This window comes from Henckelia pumila, chromosome 3, assembly GCF_033568475.1.
Source record: "Henckelia pumila isolate YLH828 chromosome 3, ASM3356847v2, whole genome shotgun sequence".
NCBI classification, from domain to species: domain Eukaryota; kingdom Viridiplantae; phylum Streptophyta; class Magnoliopsida; order Lamiales; family Gesneriaceae; genus Henckelia; species Henckelia pumila.
The window spans coordinates 100,710,117-100,730,529 of NC_133122.1; the positions used below are offsets into that span (position 1 = coordinate 100,710,117).

At 37.3% G+C, this 20,413-nt stretch overlaps 1 non-coding gene across 1 annotated transcript; it reads left to right on the top strand.

Moving 5' to 3' along the window:
- Positions 1–388: 388 nt before the first annotated feature.
- On the top strand, positions 389–495 carry LOC140894129 (small nucleolar RNA R71). Its single transcript, XR_012153678.1, has one exon. It is a non-coding gene; the product is annotated as a small nucleolar RNA R71 (small nucleolar RNA).
- Positions 496–20,413: the final 19,918 nt, after the last annotated feature.

Sequence of the window (20,413 nt, forward strand, 5' to 3'; positions counted from 1 at the left end):
GATTTCCCATGTGGCTTGCCATAACTCCCCTGGTTGAGAGAATGTTTGACAGTCTTTCGTGAAATGCTCTGCACCACATTTTTCACACCATACTTCTTGCACTCGCATTGCCGAATGTCCTACACTCAGTTCCTCGATCCTTTTGTTCATGACTTCAAGTTGAGCAGCCACAGATGTGACTGCTTCAACTTGATGAATTCCAGTTGATTTTCGGGCCCCACTTCTTTCAGATTGTGGATGATAGCCACTGGTTGCCATTTCCTCGATTAATTCATAACCATCCTCCGACGACTTTTGCAGTAAATTCCCACCTGCAGCTGCATCTAACATGGTACGATTTGAATGAGAAAGTCCATAGTAAAAAGTTTGTACCACAAGACCGTCTGGTAATTGGTGGTGTGGACATCTCCTCAGTAGATCCTTGTAGCGTTCCCATGCTTCATAAAATGTTTCCTGTTCACCTTGGAAAAAAGTTGTGATGTCCGCTCTCAGCTTCATTGACTTCGATGGTGGGAAGTATTTGGTGAGGAAAGCTTTAGCCAGATCATCCCAAGTTATGATGGAACCTGCAGGTAAATTCGTTAGCCATGCTTTCGCCTTGTCTCGTAGTGAAAAAGGAAATAAACGCAAACGAATAGCGTCATCTGAAACTCCCTGTATCTTGAATGTATCACAAATTTCTAAAAAATTTGTGAGATGCACATAGGGTTCATCAATGACACTTCCACCAAATTGAAGCGTGTTTTGAACCATTTGAAAAATCTCCGGCTTTATCTCAAAGTGATTCGCTGCTACAGTTGGCCGGATAATGCTTGGTCGAGCACCTTCAATATTTGGTAAGGCAAGATCCATCATGGATCTGTAAACTGGTGGTTCTTGTTCGTGTTCTCCTTTCATTTCTTGCTGCTGTTGCCTTCTTCTTCTGTGAAAGGTTCTGTCGATTTCTGGATCAAAAGGCAATAGTCCTTCAGGTGAGTGTTGCATGTACTGCAAGAGAATCCTGCAGTCCACAGATGGAAAAGAATGATTAAAATTGTAATAGAGAAAAATCAAATCAAACAAATTAAAATCTATTTAGTCCCCGGCAACGGCGCCAAAAACTTGATCGAGCAAATACTACCATGAAAAATCAACGTAAATATATCTATCAATTAAGCTCGAATAAATCGCAAGTGCACGATTCAAGTTATAATATAATGTACTGAGTACGAGTATCGTCCTCAGGGACTAACAAAAATAATTTGTCTTTTCAATTTTTAACTACACAAAGTATCGAAAAAGTGATTTGTGAATTAACTAACATCTAAAATTAAAACTCAATATAAATAAACTTAAATTTCACAACCAAGCCAACAAATCTCAGAGTGAAGAATAACAATTCAAAATGATTTTGTTGGAATTTCGGTTCACCTTTTCCCTAATTGAACTGGACGATTGGAACTTAATTTATTCTTATAAATTTAACAGAAGTTCCTATAACATTGACACTCTCTCTCGAGGTGATGCCAAACTAAGCAAATCAGTGAAGTAATTAAATCTCTCTAATTATTTATCACGACTGATTGCTTTGCTTTCTATGAACTTTCAACCTGGTGGTCTATGGCTATCAACATGTACTAAATACCATATCTCTATGCATATTTTAAGTCCATGGATTATATCATTCGTCCTAATTATAAACCTATCTCTCGACAGCAATTCATAATTTACGAATCTATGTTAAGGGTAGCTAATCATCAACATAGAAAGAAATACATGATAAAATCAATTATAAACATAAATCAATTCCCAATACGTCCGGTGATTCAATCACACTACAGTGTTTTGGGATTAGGATCCCCTCTATTCCAACAAAATAATAGTTTAGCTACTAGAATTCATTACAAAAATTCAATCTCCAAGATGTTCAACATAAAAATTCAGAAGAAGAAGAAAAGGAAAAACTCCCAATGGAGAAGAGAAATCTCAAGCGTTCAGCCGCCGGTAGTCTTCTGATATGCGTCCCGTGTAACCCTCAAAAACTAAAGAAATAATTGTATTTATAGTTCCCCAGAATCCTCTCCGAAATAAACTCTCAAAATAATAAAAAAAAATAAAAACTGCGCGCCGCGCCCGAGCGGTAGAAATTGGCCGCTCGGGCGCCTCGAAATTCCTTGCACTACTGTCTCAAAAATACGTGACCGCGCCCGCGCGGTAGAATATGGCCGCTCGGGCGCCTCCTAAAGTTCCAACCTATTGTTTTTCTCAACCGTGTATGCGCCCGCGATAGATATTGGCCGCCCGCGCGCCCTTCTTCTTTTCCAGAATTTTGCCTTTCTTCTTGTTCTATCTGCATGGCCTCTACTGTGCATCACCTTCCCATCAAGTATCGGCATTTCTTGGTGATTTCCTGCCATAAAAATAGATAAACCAGAGGAGTGAATACGAACATAATAAAACAATATAAAGAACAAGAATGGAAAAGAACGGACAATATGTAAACGAAACGAATGCAAAACAAACACAAAACAAGCAATAAAAACACATAAAAAAGACTCCTATCAAATGTCCTTGCTGCAATTCTCATAGCTGACGTCCAATCATCTATAAGATCTTCTCTATTTTTTAAGTCCAAAACATCAAGGTTTAACATAACCCCGTAAGGATGTATTGGATCTAAAACAGTTTTTCCGTAAAGAGTTTGATGGAGTGGGATTTTACTCCTTCTTGATCTGGTTCCTGCTGGATGTGAATTTTCTCCAACCTGAAACTCACTATGTGGTTCTTTTGTTTTACCCGCATATCTTGGGGGATTCCCTATGGGTTTTTCGCCCTCAAGGGAGTTTCATTTTTAGATCTACTACTTTGAGATTCGCAAAAGAATCCGCGAGATCTTGTAGGTCCTCGAGATTTAATCTCTCTAAAGTAGTCATCAGATAGTGTTTTTCTCTGATACTGCTTTTATAAGATTAATCATCCTTTCATCATCAGTTAAAGGTTTTTAAACCATTTTGGTTTTACCTTTCTGATGTAACAACGGTTCGGTACCAAACGAGAGTGGTAACCTTCCTCCTGTATTTCCTTTTCTAGAACCTGAAGTTTGTTCTATATTTGTGATTTTAGTTTGAAGATCCTTTAGGGTTACAAGAATTTCTTCTTGTTTCTTAAGGATTCCTTCAATCTGTCAAGGTATTTCATACAGCTGATTGCTGTAATATTGTACCGTCTTTTGAATTTCTCTAAGATCTCCGGAGAGTTTAGAGGAATCTGGGGTAATTTCTAAAAATTGAGAGTTAGAAATCATCTTTCTGTCGTAAGTAATCTATTGTGAACAGATTAACTTGTTTATAGGATTTCATATAAATAAAATCCTCTTGATTCAAACCTTCGTTTGAAGTCATCTTTTGTAAAAAATCTTCTCCTCAACAAAGAAAAGTATGAGTTAACGAATAATATTAAGTCTAAATATTTAACCTAAAGCTCTGATACCATTTTTTGCACATAATTATTTGTTCCAAAATAAGCATTAAAACATGAGATATAAGCACAGAGATCTTTAGATATAAGTATAAAACCTTCAGATCTAAGCACAAAACAACCCATATTGAGTACAAGAATTAAATATTAAAATAATCAAGTTTTGTGGTCCTTAGGGAGTGCAAAGAAAGAATCTTTAAGGGAGGGAGTTGGGAGAAAGAAAGGTTTGGGTTTGGGGATTTATTCATAATTGACTCAAAAATCATTGGGCTAACTTAAATAAATTATTTAAAGCACAAAATAAAGCCAAATAATTTTATTTCTAATTAATTGGCCCAAAAACCAATTAAAACCTTAAACACTTAAAAATTAAAAATACTCAAGCCCGGCCCACCTAACCAGGACCCGGACCGACCTAAACCAACCCACAAATTACCAGACCCGATCTAGGCACCAAGACCCGACCCGGACCTGCCCAAAACCCTAAACCCGTTTCCCTCTTGTTCCTTACTCTCGGCTGCGACTAGCTTCTGTTCAGAGGCATCGGCCGCCATACTCCGGCCACCAAATGGCCAGAGCACCACCACCTACACCTAGAAGACTTCAAGACGTTTCCAGAAAGCTAAAAACCAGCCCAAACGGAGTTCTAACGAAGGCGAACGAACCAAAACAAAATCTGCCTAATTTCTGCTCGCGCACTGCGCGCGATGCCGGACTTCCGGCCATTCAGCCGCCCAAATCCGACCATCACTGGCTAGAGAACTACCTGAGATAACTTCCTCTATGTCTTGGGGTTCTAACCCAATTTGAATCACCCTCAAACCCGTCCTATACAGTGCACGCGAACCATTCTCCCAAAACCGCTCAAACTGCGACCTTCTATGCAACCAGAAGATATTTTTTCGGTTCAGACCAACCTTGGCTCAAACCACTCAAACCACTCGACCCTAAGGCACCCTAGGACACCCCTTGACCGAGCCCCAGCCTCTGGACCATACCATGCATGGCAAAAACATGAGTCATGACCAATCAAGCAAGAACATGTATCAATACAAGGCATACATGCATAAACTCAAAATTTTCATGAAAAATCTGAAATAAAACACATCATGCAAGAGTAATAGCTTATATGGTGGCCAAATAAAAGTTTTAAACATGCCTTTTAATCTTTGAATGGAGATTGATGCGTTTACGAGACTCCGGGACGAAGAACGAACCAAAAATCTACGAAGATCAAGCTTGGTCGTCTATGGCGATTGTGAAATCTGAAGAAAACGTGAAGAAGAGAATGGAGAGAAGGATGGAGTCGGCTGATTGAGTTTAGGGTAGGGTAGGCTTTAGTTTTTTAAATTTTGATAATTAGGATTAATTTAGGATAATAACTAATATAAATTAATGAGGTAGATAATATAACATAAATATAATATTTTAAACTTTTAAAAATACCTACTAATCTGATATATAATAATAAATCCCGAAATATAATATTAAAGGATTTTTAAAGATCAATAAAAGTCATTAAAATGACTTATTTTGGGCAAAAATCAATTTTTAAATAAATATACAAGTAAATACTAAAATTTTCTTGACAAAATGCCTTAAAATATTATTTTAAGGCTCATAAAACTCATAAAATATTTTTGGCTAAGAATTTTGGTATCTCGTCCGTTCGCGGTCCCGTCTACGCGATCAAAATATTAAATTCCTTAAAAATCTAGAATTTTCATAATTATGGATTAAATGCTAAAATAAATTAAATCATGCATATAAATCACATAATATCACATAAATACATTTAACCCTTAATTAAAAAATTAATTTCTCCTAATTATGCATGCGGATTTACGTTTTAAAATTTTCGGGTGTTACAATTCTCTCCCCCTTAAATTGAATTTCGTCCTCGAAATTAAAGTACTTACCCGAATAGCTCTGGGTAGCGGGTTCTCATGTCTGCCTCGGTCTCCTCCTCGGAGTGATTCAACCACTGGACTTTGACCATTGGTATGACCCGCGTCCTCAGTCTCCGCTCCTCCCTGGCTAAGATCTGAACAGGCCTCTCCTCAAATACTAGATCCGGTGCTAACCGCAAAGGCTCGTAATCTAGTACATGCGCCGGATTCGAGACGTATCTCCGAAGCATGGATACATGGAAGACGTTGTGCACTGCTGAAAGTCCTGGTGGTAAAGCCAAACGGTAGGCCAACGTGCCAACTCTCTCCAAGATCTCAAAAGGCACAATATACATCGGATTCAGCTTACCTCTTCGATCAAATCTCATCACCCCTTTCATAGGTGATATCTTCAGAAACACATGATCGCCAACAGCAAATTCGAGATCCCGTCGTCGAGTATCAGCATAACTCTTCTGACGACTCTGAGCAGTCCTCATACGATTCCGAATCTGAATCACAATGTCTGCAGTCTGCTGTACAATCTCGGGATCAAGTAGAATCCTCTCGCCAACCTCATCCCAATGCACGGGAGATCTGCATCTCCTCCGTAGAGAGCTGCATAAGAAGCCATACCTATAGATGCCTGAAAGCCGTTGCTATAGGTAAACTCCACCAACGACAATCTAGTCTCCCAAGAGCCCTGAAAATCGATGACACAAGCTCTCAGTAGATCCTCAAGAACCAGGATCACTCTCTCAGACTGACCATCTGTCTGGGGATAGAACGTTGTACTGAATAATAATCTAGTCCCCAATGCTAACTCTTCCAGAAAGAAGATGTAAATCTCGGATCCCTGTCTGATATTATCGACACCGGTATGCCATGCAGTCTAACAATCTCCTTGATATAAAGCTCTGCATACTGTGTCAACGAGTAAGTAGTCCTCACCGGCAAGAAATGAGCTGACTTGGTGAGTCTATCCACGATCACCCATCTAGTTCCCAAGTTTCAGTATCCCAAAAGTCATGCTTCTGCTGCGTACTCTGATAAACAAAATATTAACTTTACTAATCATTTTTCCTAAACACAAAAATCACAATATGCCAAAACTTGACTGATTTTATATGCTTATACACTCTACTTATCAATCCTCCAACATTCGTGAGCCGAACTTTTGTTCCCAAATTTACTTATTAAAGCATATGATTACAATATCAACCCCAATAAATTCAACTTGTAAAGCTTATCCACACACTAGCCTTCTATAACAAGTTAAACATCTTTGAGTCAAACATCTACCATTCATCGCAATTTTCTTCAACTTATCCATTTACCACTACACTTTCAACTATCGAACACTTGAAAATCTTAAATCTCGAGTGCTATAAATCCATGAAACCCAAAAAGTGAATTTAGTGTCAAACGTCATGCACAACATAAATTCTCCTAACGTCAGGAATATGCTTAAAATATATGAATTCTAATTCTGTGGTTAGTTTAGACTTAAGACACTTAGATTCTCCTATTGGAGAAGTGAAATTCCCCGAATAGTATTTACATGTCATCATCTCTAAATAGCATAATAATATAACATTCAATAGTTAATTCCATATCATTTCCTAGTTTCCTCTATTTATATTCCATGGAATCTGAACTCCTCAAAATCAAAATACTAAGTCAATTACCTAATAAACTGAATAATTCGCTCACAAGTAATACATGTTGGTCCCATGTATAGTCAAATCACAACCAGTACCTTTTTGCTCATGCATCCCAAAAATCTTGGTGGAGACACTCCTATAACATGACCCAATAATTCAAGTTTATACAACTCAAGGATATTGAAAGAACATCCATACAAATACTTATATACAATTAACCCCAACATAAAACGAAAGTATCGAGATAACAGTTATAATATCAAGTCATTACGCTGACTCGTGATTATTCCAAGTGCTTCAACTACCCATACAAGCGTAGAACCAACAACCCAAATTCTCAAATGACTCAACTCTTAACAAAGAACTCACTCCATAAAATATATATATATATCGTCAACTCTTAGGTCATATCTAAAGCTTATATTACACTTGACATCGAAACCAAAATTTTATAACAAGTGTTATGCCACACCTGACCAATTACACAAGCCTATAAAAATTTACACCTTCATCATTCAGTCATCACAATATCTATAAGTCAGGCTGACAAGTTCCCAAATCTATTTATTTAAACGTAGTGACTTGAACGTCAAACCCAATACAGCTTACTTGGTAACACCAACCATGCGAACCCTTAATTCTTATCAAAGATTACCCAATTCTTTATCAAACTAACTCCACGATTATTTTTTTATTCTCAAAGATTCAAGAATCTAATACAAAACATACTTATCATCAATTTATACCTCATATAATTAAGAGTACAAACTTAAAACCACAAACCATCAAACTATAACCTTATGGTACCAGTGTCATCTCCAAAAAAAAAAATCATGACTTCTTCGTCAAGGGAAAAACCTTAATAGTTAAATGAATGACAATATAATATCTGTGAACCCACTAGCATAATTTGACACATGCAAACTTAATTCCCAAAAATATATACCAGACTCTATAAAGTAACATTTTAAATTCACCAAAGAAGAAAATTATACAACCCTCGATTAATCATTCTTGCGAGGAATCCTACTCTTGCCTCAAGCAATAATTCTATTGCTATCACAAAAACTTAATGCCTCTTATTGGAATTTACCTTTATTGTTCTATTTATCGCTACACCTTCATAAAAAAAATTTCTTGATAGGCCCGCTACCTCTTACCATCACCAACCCAATAATTTACCAATGAAATCATTCTAACTTAAAATCAATAAGTTACTACAAAAAAATTCAAGTGACAACATAAATATCAAACTTAGTTTCAACAAAATAAAACCAAATTTCCAAATTCAAAATTCCTTGAGGTCAACCTGTCGTATAACATGTCTTGGGGCATACTGCATCACCACATATTCTTCACGTAAATCGCAAGACATAACTAAGTATTTTAAAACTTTGCTAACAAGAAATCTTAAATCATTACATATGCTCCTTATAGATCATAACAAAAAAATTTAAAACTTACAGATCGATAGTGAGATTTCTGAGCTTCACGTGGCAGATGAACATCCTCCAAGGACCGTGCTTTGATACCAATTGAAACATCTAGACCTTCTTAAAACTTAAATGCGGAATTTTTTTTTAATAATAACAATACATATATGCCCATACATATATGTATCATATTTAAGATCAATTACTGCTACACGTAGCAATTAAAATACTACTTCTTAGTAATAACTTAAATAAAAATAAACAAATAAATAATTAAAAAGGGTTTCATGCATGAAACAAAAATAGTAAATAATACATGTTTGAAACTCTCATATGGGGAAATAATAAAATAGAAATATGCAACTTGTTTTAAAAACTCAACGTCATAAAAATAAATGTATCTTAAAACATCATCTAAAAACTGCAACGGTCACGGGGCCACTGTTTCGTGAGCTCATACATCCTCACCACCGGTAGGAGCTACATAAGTATCATCTGACTCACCTGCACCATATAAGCGTAGTGAGCCTAGGGGCTCAACATGTCTAAACTTGAATATCAAGGTTTAAAATAATGCATCACATAATCATACTAATACATATACATGATACATGAGCATGCATGAAAACATTTTATTTCATAACATAAATGCTGAAACATAAATTTTAAGCATAAACATCATCTTTCTTCATCATACATAACATAGTTGAGCAGGGTATTTTTGAAACAGTCTATGGTCCTATCCGTAAGTGTGACGCTTATCTGTGCCGACTGATCAGTCTCATGAACCAACGTACGTGGCGGTGATAAATCACCTCCTATGGTAGTAAACTACCTCATAAATCATATATCATATGGTGGATAACCACCCTTATGTCACACTACTTCAATTTTCATCAAGAAAATATTTTTGCTCAACTCATACATAATCATAATCATATCATATAAAATTTCATGAATGCATGCACTGAAAATTTGTCCGTAATATATATTTAATTAATTTTTTTCATATTAAATATACTTATACTTCAAATATAAACTTCATGCATAAAAATAATTAAATATATATTCCGGACTTAGTTATTTTTCATGGGTTGGTCCAGACTGCTGGTCACTCACTCTAAGCCCATTAAACTTAAATAAGAGCCCAATTATCATATTTTAGCCCAAATAACTTAACTAAACTTAACTGGGCCTAAATAAAAATATTTAAGTCCATTAACTTAAATAAACCCAATAAGACACTAGACTGGCCCAAAAATCCTCTGACTGACCCAAAAATTCTCATGGGCTCCCAAGCCCATAAAAATCATTGGGCTAACTTAAATAAATTATTTAAAGCCCAAAATAAAATTATTTCGAAGCCCAAATAATTTTATTTCTAATTAATTGGCCCAAAAACCAATTAAAACCTTAAACACTTAAAAATTAAAAATACCCAAGCCCGGCCCACCTAACCCGGACCCGGACCGACCTGAACCAACCCACAAATTACCAGACCCGATCCAGGCCCCAAGACCCGACCCGGACCTGCCCAAAACCCTAAACCCGTTTCCCTCTTGTTCCTTACTCTCGGCTGCGACCAGCTTCTGTTCAGAGGCATTGGCCGCCCTACTCCGGCCACCAAATGGCCAGAGCACCACCACCTACACCTAGAAGACTTCAAAAAGTTTCCAGAAAGCTAAAAACCAGCCCAAACGGAGTCCTAACGAAGGAGAACGAACCAAAACAAAATCTGCCTAATTTCTGCTCGCGCACTGCGCGCGACGCCGGACTTCCAGCAGTTCGGCCTCCAAAATCCGACCATCACTGGCTAGAGAACTACCTGAGATAACTTCCTCTATGTCTTGGGGTTCTAACCCAATTGGAATCACCCTCAAACCCATCCTATACAGTGCACACGAACCATTCTCCCAAAACCGCTCAAACTGCGACCTTCTATGCAACCAGAAGATATTGTTTCGGTTCAGACCAACCTTGGCTCAAACCACTCAAACCACTCGACCCTAAGGCACCCTAGGACACCCCTTGACAGAGCCCCAGCCTCTGGACCATACCATGCTTGGCAAAAACGTGAGTCATGTCCAATCAAGCAAGAACATGCATCAATACAAGGCATACATGCATAAACTCGAAATTTCCATGAAAAATCTGAAATAAAACACATCATGCAAGAGTAATAGCTTATATGGTGGCCAAATAAAAGTTTTAGACATGCCTTTTAATCTTTGAATGGAGATTGATGCGTTTACGAGACTCCGGGACGACGAACGGACCAAAAATCTACGAAGATCAAGCTTGGTCGGCTATGGCGATTGTGAAATCTGAAGAAAACGTGAAGAAGAGAATGAAGAGAAGGATGGAGTCGGCTGATTGAGTTTAGGGTAGGGTAGGCTTTAGTTTTTTTTTTGATAATTAGGATTAATTTAGGATAATAACTAATATAAATTAATGAGGTAGATAATATAACATAAATATAAAATTTTAAACTTTTAAAAATACCTACTAATCTGATATATAATAATAAATCCCGAAATATAATATTAAAGGATTTTTAAATATCAATAAAAGTCATTAAAATGACTTATTTTGGCCAAAAATCAATTCTTAAATAAATATATAAGTAAATACTAAAATTTTCTTGACAAAATGCCTTAAAATATTATTTTAAGGCTCATAAAACTCATAAAATATTTTTGGCTAAGAATTTTGGTATCTCGTCCGTCCGCGGTCCCGTCTACGCGATCAAAATATTAAATTCCTTAAAAATCTAGAATTTCCATAATTATGGGTTAAATGCTAAAATAAATTAAATCATGAATAAATCACATAATATCACATAAATACATTTAACCCTTAATTAAAAAATTAATTTCTCCTAATTATGCATGCGGATTTACGTTTTAAAATTTTTGGGTGTTATAGCAATAGCACTCGTGTTGTCACAAAATATAGGAGCTTCATTTGACTTGATTCCATAGTCCCTAAGCTGTTGTTGTATCCACAGTATTTGAGCACAGCAACTGCCAGCTGCAAGATATTCTGCTTCAGCAGTAGAGGTGGCAATTGATGTTTGCTTCTTACTAAACCATGAAATAAGTCTATCTCCAAAAAATTGACACGATCCGCTAGTGATTTTTCTGTCAATCTTGCAACCTGCATAATCTGCATCTGAATAGCCAACAAGGTTAAATTCTGAGTCTTTGGAATACCAAAGACCCACATTTGTAGTGCCTTTAAGATATTTAATAATCCTCTTGGCTGCGATATAATGCGATTTCTTGGGTGCTGCTTGAAATCTTGCACACAAACATACTGCAAACATAATATCTGGTCTATTGGCCGTAAGATAAAGTAATGAACCGATTAGACCTCGATACATAGTTACCTCAACTGGTGCTCCTGCTTCATCTTTGTCAAGTTTAATAGAAGCACTCATAGGGGTAGAAATGTCATAGCAATTCTCCATACCAAACTTCTTGATAAGTTCTTTGGTGCACTTAGTTTGATTTATGAAGATTCCATTATCCAGCTGCTTGACTTGTAGTCCGAGGAAGAAATTTAATTCTCCCATCATGCTCATTTCAAACTGTTCCTGCATCTTCTTAGAAAATTTCTCGCATAGACAAGGATTAGTTGATCTAAATATAATATCATCTACATATATTTGAACGAGTAAAATGTGATCTCCTTTAACAAACTTAAAAAGAGTCTTATCGACTGTTCCTATAGTAAAGACATGATCTAATAGGAATTGTGATAACGTATCATAACATGCACGCGGTGCTTGTTTTAAGCCATAAAGAGCTTTATCAAGCTTAAAAACAAAATTAGGAGCTAAAGAGTTGATAAAACCTGGTGGTTGTTCAACATATACTTCTTCTTGAAGTAGACCATTGAGAAAAGCTGACTTGACATCCATTTGATATACTTTGAAGTTTTTGTAAGCAGCATAGACAAGGAATATTTTGATAGCCTCAAGCCTTGCTAATGGAGCAAATGATTCGTCAAAGTCAATGCCTTCCTCTTGTCTGAATCCTTGAGCAACCAGTCGGGCTTTATTTCTTACCACTGTCCCATCCTCATTCAATTTGTTGCGAAACACCCATAGGGTGCCTATGATGTTTTGATTTGTCGGTCGAGGGACTAGATTCCACACTTTGTTTCTAGTGAATTGATTTAGTTCTTCTTGCATTGCTTCAATCCAGCTAGCATCTGGTAATGCTTCATCTATGTGTTTGGGCTCTAGCTGTGAAATGAAAGCTGCATGCAATAACTCATCAATCAGTTGATTATGTGTACGAATAGGTGCCGTAGGGTTACCGATGACCAGATCAGGTGGATGATTTTTATTCCACCGAAGATTTGGTCCGAGAGGATTTGCGCCTGTTTGTGTGTCTTCCTCATCCCTGATTGCGTTGTTAGTTTCAATAGCACCCTCTCCGATTATCTGTTCGTCATTGATGTGATCTACTCCTCCTTCATTGGGTTGAATAATCTCTTCTGCTTGCTCATCTCTTGTGTTAGGACGGTCATCACTATCACTTTCATCCTGTAGAACGGTTGATTTCAGCCTGCTGGCTAAATCTTGAATGTCAGTTTGAAATTTTTCTGCACATACAGTAGTTTCATCAAAAATAACATGAATGGATTCCTCTATAGTCAGTGATCTTTTATTGAACACTTTGTAATTTCGGCTGACTGAGAAAAATCCAACAAATATGCCTTCATCTGCTTTTGCATCAAAAGCTGTCAGACGATGTTTTCTATCATGAATATAACAAACACAACCAAATACTTTAAAATACGAGACATCAGGTTTTGTGCCATTCCAGATCTCATATGGTGTTTTGTTGTGTCTCTTGTTAATCATAGATCTGTTTTGAGTGTAACATGCTGTGTTAATTGCTCTGCCCAGAGTCTTTGAGATTGACCGGCTAAATCGGTATGATTAAAAATCAACTGGCAAGCGCACCAGGTCAAATTATAATATAATGGACAAAGGTCCAGATGTCGAACTCACAGGGACTGTATAATTATGACTACCAAAATATATTTATTTTTGCTTAATCTAGACTAATAAAAAATAGCGATTTCAGATTTTAAACTATGAATAAGAATTGCAGTTGAAATTAAATTAATTAAAACTCAGCTGGAAAATTTTGGATTTAAATCAAATTTGGGAAAAGCTCGATCAAGGACACACGTAGGTACCAGACAATTCATGTAACAAGCAGTCAATCTAAAACATCAGACTTAATCTTAATTCACGGGAATTTTCCTAACTTGTTCGAAGGACTATTTCTAGAACAATCAAACCTATTAAAATATTGATGAACTAATCTTTCGTAATTCTAATCAAATTTGAATGCATGACGAACTGTGAAAATTCAGTAAACACCTAAACCGCATAATGAAACCGAATTCTATTTCTAGTCAGTTTTACACTATGTTGATTATTGAAGTGATCAAAATCGAAACCTCATCTGTTGAATTGGAATCAATTAACATGCAATCAAATAACTGGCCAGGAAATTCACAAGACAAATATAAATTCAATAAACAATAAATTCGAATCAAGTCTAAAAATCTCAAATAAACAAACGAGTTTTCTACATCAATTGTCTGGCCTAATCACGTGGCCTTGATCTAATAAAAACTACTCAAGAATCAAATTCATAATTCAAACAATGTTTTAATCATGAATTGAAAATAAAATAAAAGAAAAGAAAAAGAAATCTCCCAAGCAGTAGCCGCCCAAGTCTGCAAATCTGCCGCTCAAATTCGGAACTGGAATTGGGAACCCTTCAAAAATATTGAAAACTCCTATTTATAGTATTTTAGATCCCTTAAAATTAAATTCCTGACGCAACAATAATTTTCGGAAATTTCAATCTTCGCGACACGCGCGCACGCCTGGGATTATCACGCTCGTGCGCGATTCCCCTACTCAATTCTCTGGAAAATTGTGTGGCGCTCGCGCGAGCTATTACCCTCGCTCGCGTGCGCTATTTATTTGCTGAATCTTGCGCGATAGCGCTCACACATGCGCGGCTAATCTTCCTTTGTAGTGCGATAGCCCTTCCTTGAGCGCCAAACTCAAGTGCAGCTCTGTTCTTTACTCCATATTGCTTCTTAGCGCATTTGCACTCTTCCTAGCGCCAAACTCAAGTGCTATCGCGCAACAACACTCACCATCAGCGCAACTTTCAACCTGCTCCGAGCGACTAATTTGAAAATCATATCTTGAGTTCTAGCCGTCGGATTGACCTGAAATTTGGACAGCAGCTTTAAAACATCTTGAACTTCATTCTGAACAGTAGAGATTGGATTTGGATCTCTCTAAAATTAAATATGATTTTTCTAACAAAGCTGCTCCGTAATTCACTCTTCAAAAATTCATTTTCCTACAAAATTAACCCGAGGAGTGAAATACACACAAATGCAATAAAACACATAATAACACACCAAATAATATGAATGCACACAGAATTAACATAAAAAATATCACGAACTATGATAAGTGTATTTTATACACTTAATTTATATATGATTTTAATTGTTAATTATTGGTTTCGAGCAGATTTATGCTGTGTTTTGTTGTTTTTGTGTTCGTAGGGAATTATGAAGAAATTAATTGAAAAGTAAAAATTAGTGGAAGAAGAAGAAAAAGTTGGAGAAAAGAGAAAAGAAAAGAATAAAAGAAAGAAGAAAGGAACGTACAGAGATTGAGAAATAGTGTTGGGCTTTCTTTAATGGGCCAATCTTTAGCGCTTGTTGTTAGCGTCTATTCAAGAGCAATCGCACTAAGTTACTGAAGACTTAAGAATTGAGATTTCGAGACAAAGGCGTGCCCGCGCCTTCACTTGAGCGCCCGCCCCGTCGCTGTGTTTTGGGAATTTTATTAAATCGGGAAATTTTTATGGGCTTGATTTTGTGGGCTTTTGTGCATGCTATAAAAGGATTTTTGTCAGACTTGAGAAAGGGAGAGAGCCGCCGTAACAAGCACTACAGAATATCAGAGAGTTGATCGTGGGATTTCTGGAGGATTTCTGGGAGCTTATTTGAAGAACAAAGACGGAGTTTGATAGTCCGGACACGGCGTCGACGACGGATTTGATTTCTTACTTTTATTTTATTCTGAATATGTTTGGATTTTTGAATATGAATTGTTTTATTCAGAATTTGATTATGAACTAATTTTTTATAGTCTAGAGGTCGGATGGAACCTGGTGTAGACGCTTTCATGAATGTTTGATTTTATTGAATTGAGTTTCTTCTAGATTAATTATTTTTTCTAGAATTGATTGTCTTTTCAATTATCTGATCAATAATTGATTTATAATATTTATTTGAAATAATTGCTCGGGAGAGGGGATTTTGAATAGGACATTAGAAACTACACTGTTAATTATTTATACAGCTCGGGAGAGTGTATGATTTTAACAGAGATTTTAAAAAGAACATTGTTTTGAATTGATCACTGCAAGTAAATTCTTAATAGGAATATTGGAATTGAATTGTAGTTGATAAAAATTATTTGTTGCTCGGGAGAGGGAAATAATAAACTTAAGGGTTCTTGACTATTAATTGACTGAAATTCATGAAGATTAATTATTTAGGATTGACTGTTGTTGAAACCAGGTGAAATTATACCTCTAGACCATTTTTCTCTGATTGATTATTCCTGAAATTTGTGTGCGTGCTATCTAAAATCATCTGATTATTTATTTTATTGCAAAATTCTCAAAGTTTGATTTTCTAATAAAGTTTAGACTATTCTAATTACAAGTACTAAATATTTTCATTTTACTCCCTGAGGGATCGATATCTGATTTAATCACTATATTAAAACTTAACACTCGTACGCTTGCGAGGAATTTTCACTACAAGTTTTTGGCGCCGCTGCCGGGGGGTAATTTTTGATTTTTTTTAGTCTTGTTACCAATTAGTCTAGATTTTAATTTAGAGTTTTATTTATTTTATTTTAAGTTACTAATTAAATTCTTCTTAATTTTAATTGCAGTTTATGCGACGATCTCAAAGTGCAAATTCTTTACTTTTTGATCCGGAGATCGAACGAACTGCACGTGCTTTGAGAAGAGCGAGAAGAGAAGAAATTAATAACATGGCTGAAGAGAATGTGAATCAAGCTCCCCTGGTGCTTATCTGAGATCACTTCAGGCCGACGATCCAGGCTCACTACTCTGGAATAGCTCGAGGAACAATCAATGCCAATAATTTTGAGCTAAAGCCGGCCTTGATCAACATGGTTCAATCGAACCAATTTAATGGGAGTGTCACAGCTGATACTCACTTGCATCTCAGGACATTTTTAGAAATTACTGATACGGTAAAATTTAATGGTGTTCCTGAGGATATTATTCGTTTACGCTTGTTTTCGTTTTTTCTCAGGGATCAAGCCAGAAGTTGGTTGCAATCACTGCCGCTTGGAAGCATCACTACTTGGGAGGGGATGACAGAAAAATTTCTTGCTAAATATTTTCCACCTGCCAAGTCCACCCAGTTGAAGATAGAGATCAGCACGTTCCGGCAGCTAGACACTGAACAGCTCTACGAGGCGTGGGAAAGGTACAAAGAATTACTTAGACGTTTTCCTAACCACAATTTTGCAGATTGGGAACAGATCGAGTGGTTTTACAACGGACTAAATGCGCCTACAAGGATGAATGTCGATTCTGCTTCTGGAGGAACTATTTTTGCAAAGGACCCCGCTCAAGCCTATGATATGCTGGAACAGATGACGATAAACAGTTTTCAATGGCCATCTGAGCGTGTGGGAGTCAAGAAACCAGCTGGAGTGTATGCAGTAGATCCTCTCACATCTATCACGGCCCAATTATCTGCACTGACTACACAGGTAGCTTCTTTGAATAAGATCACTGTTGCAGATTCCATTGGAGTTGAAGGATCAGTTATGGAGCGTACAGAGGTAATCCTATTCCCAATACTTTTCACCCTAATTTGCGGAATAATGAAAATTTTTCATATGCTAACAATACTAATAAGGGTGATGGTAAACCATCTTTGGAGGATGTGGTTAGTACTTTTGTGCAGAAATCAGGTAAGAGGATGACGAGAACTGAGTCTTGCCTTGACAGTTTGGAGACGCACATGGCCAACATGGGCGCGGTGTTGCAATCCATGGAGACTAGAATTGGGCAGTTGGCGAATGCACTGAAGGATAATAACAGAGGCCAGTTTCCGAGCAACACTGAGGTAAATCCCAAAGAGCAGTGCAATTCCATAGAGTTGCGGAGTGGAAAAGAAGTTGAAGTCCAAGAACCTGCGGTTGAAGAGAAGGAAGTCAAGAAGAAGGAGCCTGAACTGGAGCCGAAACCGATGTACAAGCCTCCACTTCCCTACCCGCAAAGGTTCAAGAAGAAAGCGTTGGATGAGCAGTTCTCCAAGTTCATGGAGATTTTCAAGAAAATTCACATCAACATCCCCTTTGCTGATGCGTTGGAACAAATACCAAACTATGCAAGGTTCATCAAAGAGGTGATGTCCAAGAAGAGGAGGCTGCTAGAGAACGAGGTGGTGAGCTTAACTGAAGAGTGCAGTGCCGTGCTTCAAAAGAAGATGCCACAAAATTTGAACGATCCAGGGAGTTTTACTATTCCTTGCACAATTGGTCTTCTTATTTTAATAATGCACTTTGCGATTTAGGAGCTAGCATTAATCTAATTCCTTTGTCTGTTTTCAGGAGCTTAGGACTTGGTAAGGTAAAACCCACAATGATTGCGTTGCAGTTGGCTGATAGATCTATCACATATCCGTTTGGAATCATTGAAGATGTTCTGGTAAAAGTAGATAAATTTATTTTTCCTGCGGATTTTTTTGTGTTAGATATGAAGGAGGATGCAAATATGCCCCTAATATTGGGGAGACCTTTCTTGGCCACTGCCGATGCCAAGATAGAGGTGAAGAAGGGTGTGTTGTCGATGGGTGTGGATGGTGAGAGTGTAATTTTTAATATATTCATGAAGTCATCTAACACCCCTATTGAAAAATTGTGCTTGATAGAGCCGATTATGAAACTAGAGGGATGTCAAAGAGCCGATATTGAGGTTTCAGCGTCGAGTTCAACAAAGAAGACCACGAAAAAAAAAGCAAAATTTAAAAGGCGGTTTGTGGAATTTATTTGGCGAGTAAAAGAGAAAGAAAAGATCTAACACCGGTGAAATTCGGGCTGACGACTTTAAACCAAGCGCTACTTGGGAGTCAACCCAAGCATTTTCTTTTATTTTATTTTATTTGCTTTTATTTTCAGTTTATTTAATTTTTGTTATTTAACTGTTTTAAGTTTTTTTTTTATTTTCAATTTTTGAACTTAATTTTTCTTAATTTTTTATTTTTTTCAGGCTCAAAAAAAATCTTAAATTCGAGCAAGCGGCGTGCCCGCCCTATTAATCTGAGCGCCCGCGCCATTCCCTGAAAGAAAATGGTATTGATTTGCGAACTAGAGGCGCGCCCATGCGCTAACGCGCCAACAAAGAGCGCCATCCCTTGCTCTATCGCCTACCCCAACCGCACGCCCATCACCGCTAACGCGCTCTCTCAACTGCGCCTAAGAAAGCGCTAACGCGCATCTCAACTGCTCCCACAAGCGCTATCGCGCTACGTCAACCGCGCGAACCCGAGCGCTATCGCGCATCTCAATGGCGCACTACTTAGCGCTATCGCGCAACATATGAGATTTAAAAGCCCATACTACATCTGCTCCTCCCAGACTTCAAAAATCACGATCTCTCTTTCGAGTCCCTCTCTAAATCTCACATTCTGTCACGATCATTGTAAATTTTCCACTCAACAAAATATCACCATCTCTAGGATTTTTATCTTCATATCAAGGCTGAGATTCCCACAATTTTTCTTGCTCCTTCTACGCTTGTCGAGAAAGGGGAATTTGGAGGATTTGGAAAATTTTCTTCTTGAATGGTACAAAAGCTGAAATTTTTTCTATTACATTTGATCCGTGATAAATGTTGTGATTTGAGGCTATTGGGTTGTCTGAGCTGTGGTGTAGAGTACGTTTGATGCAGTGAATTTCTATATCATTTTCTTCGTGCCTACCAAGTGTTTGTTGAATTGCTTGGGTTGTATTTGAACGTTGCTGGAATTGTTTGGAGTTTAGTGCATTGTTTGATGCATTTGATTTGAGTTGAATTATTGAGTTACAATGCCACCGAAAACCAAAGGAAAGGGTGCAATTTCTTCGTCCTCTGCTGGTTCATATGATAGACACAGATTTTGGAATGCCACAGCAGAGGAGTATTGTTTTGATGTAATGGAGAGAGGGATGCACAAAGAAAGGGGAATGAGCTTGATAGAATGTAATGCTCCGGCTTTAATTGAAGCTAAGAGAAGAGGTTGGGAGACATTTGTTAGGAGTTCACCAGATGCTGTTATATCATTGATTCATGAGTTTTATGCAAATTTGATGGTCAAAGACGTGAATCTGAAAGTTCGAGTTCGAGAAAAATTGGTGCCTTTTGATAAGAGTACAATTAACAGTCTCTATGAAATGCCGGATTTGGACATTTCAGATGATGAGTATGAGGTATTTAAGAATGAGTCATATCCAGATAATATTGTAATTCAGACTTTGTGTCATGATGGGGCGGAATGGAAGAGGAATGCAAAGGATGAAGCTGTTACATTTCCATCCATCTTTCTTAGAAGAGAAGCGAATAATTGGCATGAGTTTGTGGCTGCCAGAATTTTGCCATCTGGGCATACATCCGATGTGACTAAGGTTAGAGCTGGTCTTGTGTACTGCATTGTCACTGGAAAATCTGTTGATGCTGGGAGGGTGATTCAGGAGTCTATTATTGCTGCAGTTAGGGGTTCCTCGACTATCAGTTTACCCCACTCGTCTTTGATTACTCAACTTTGCCGGTTAGCTGGTGTTTTGTGGGATGATACGGAGCAGATTCTTCCAATTCAA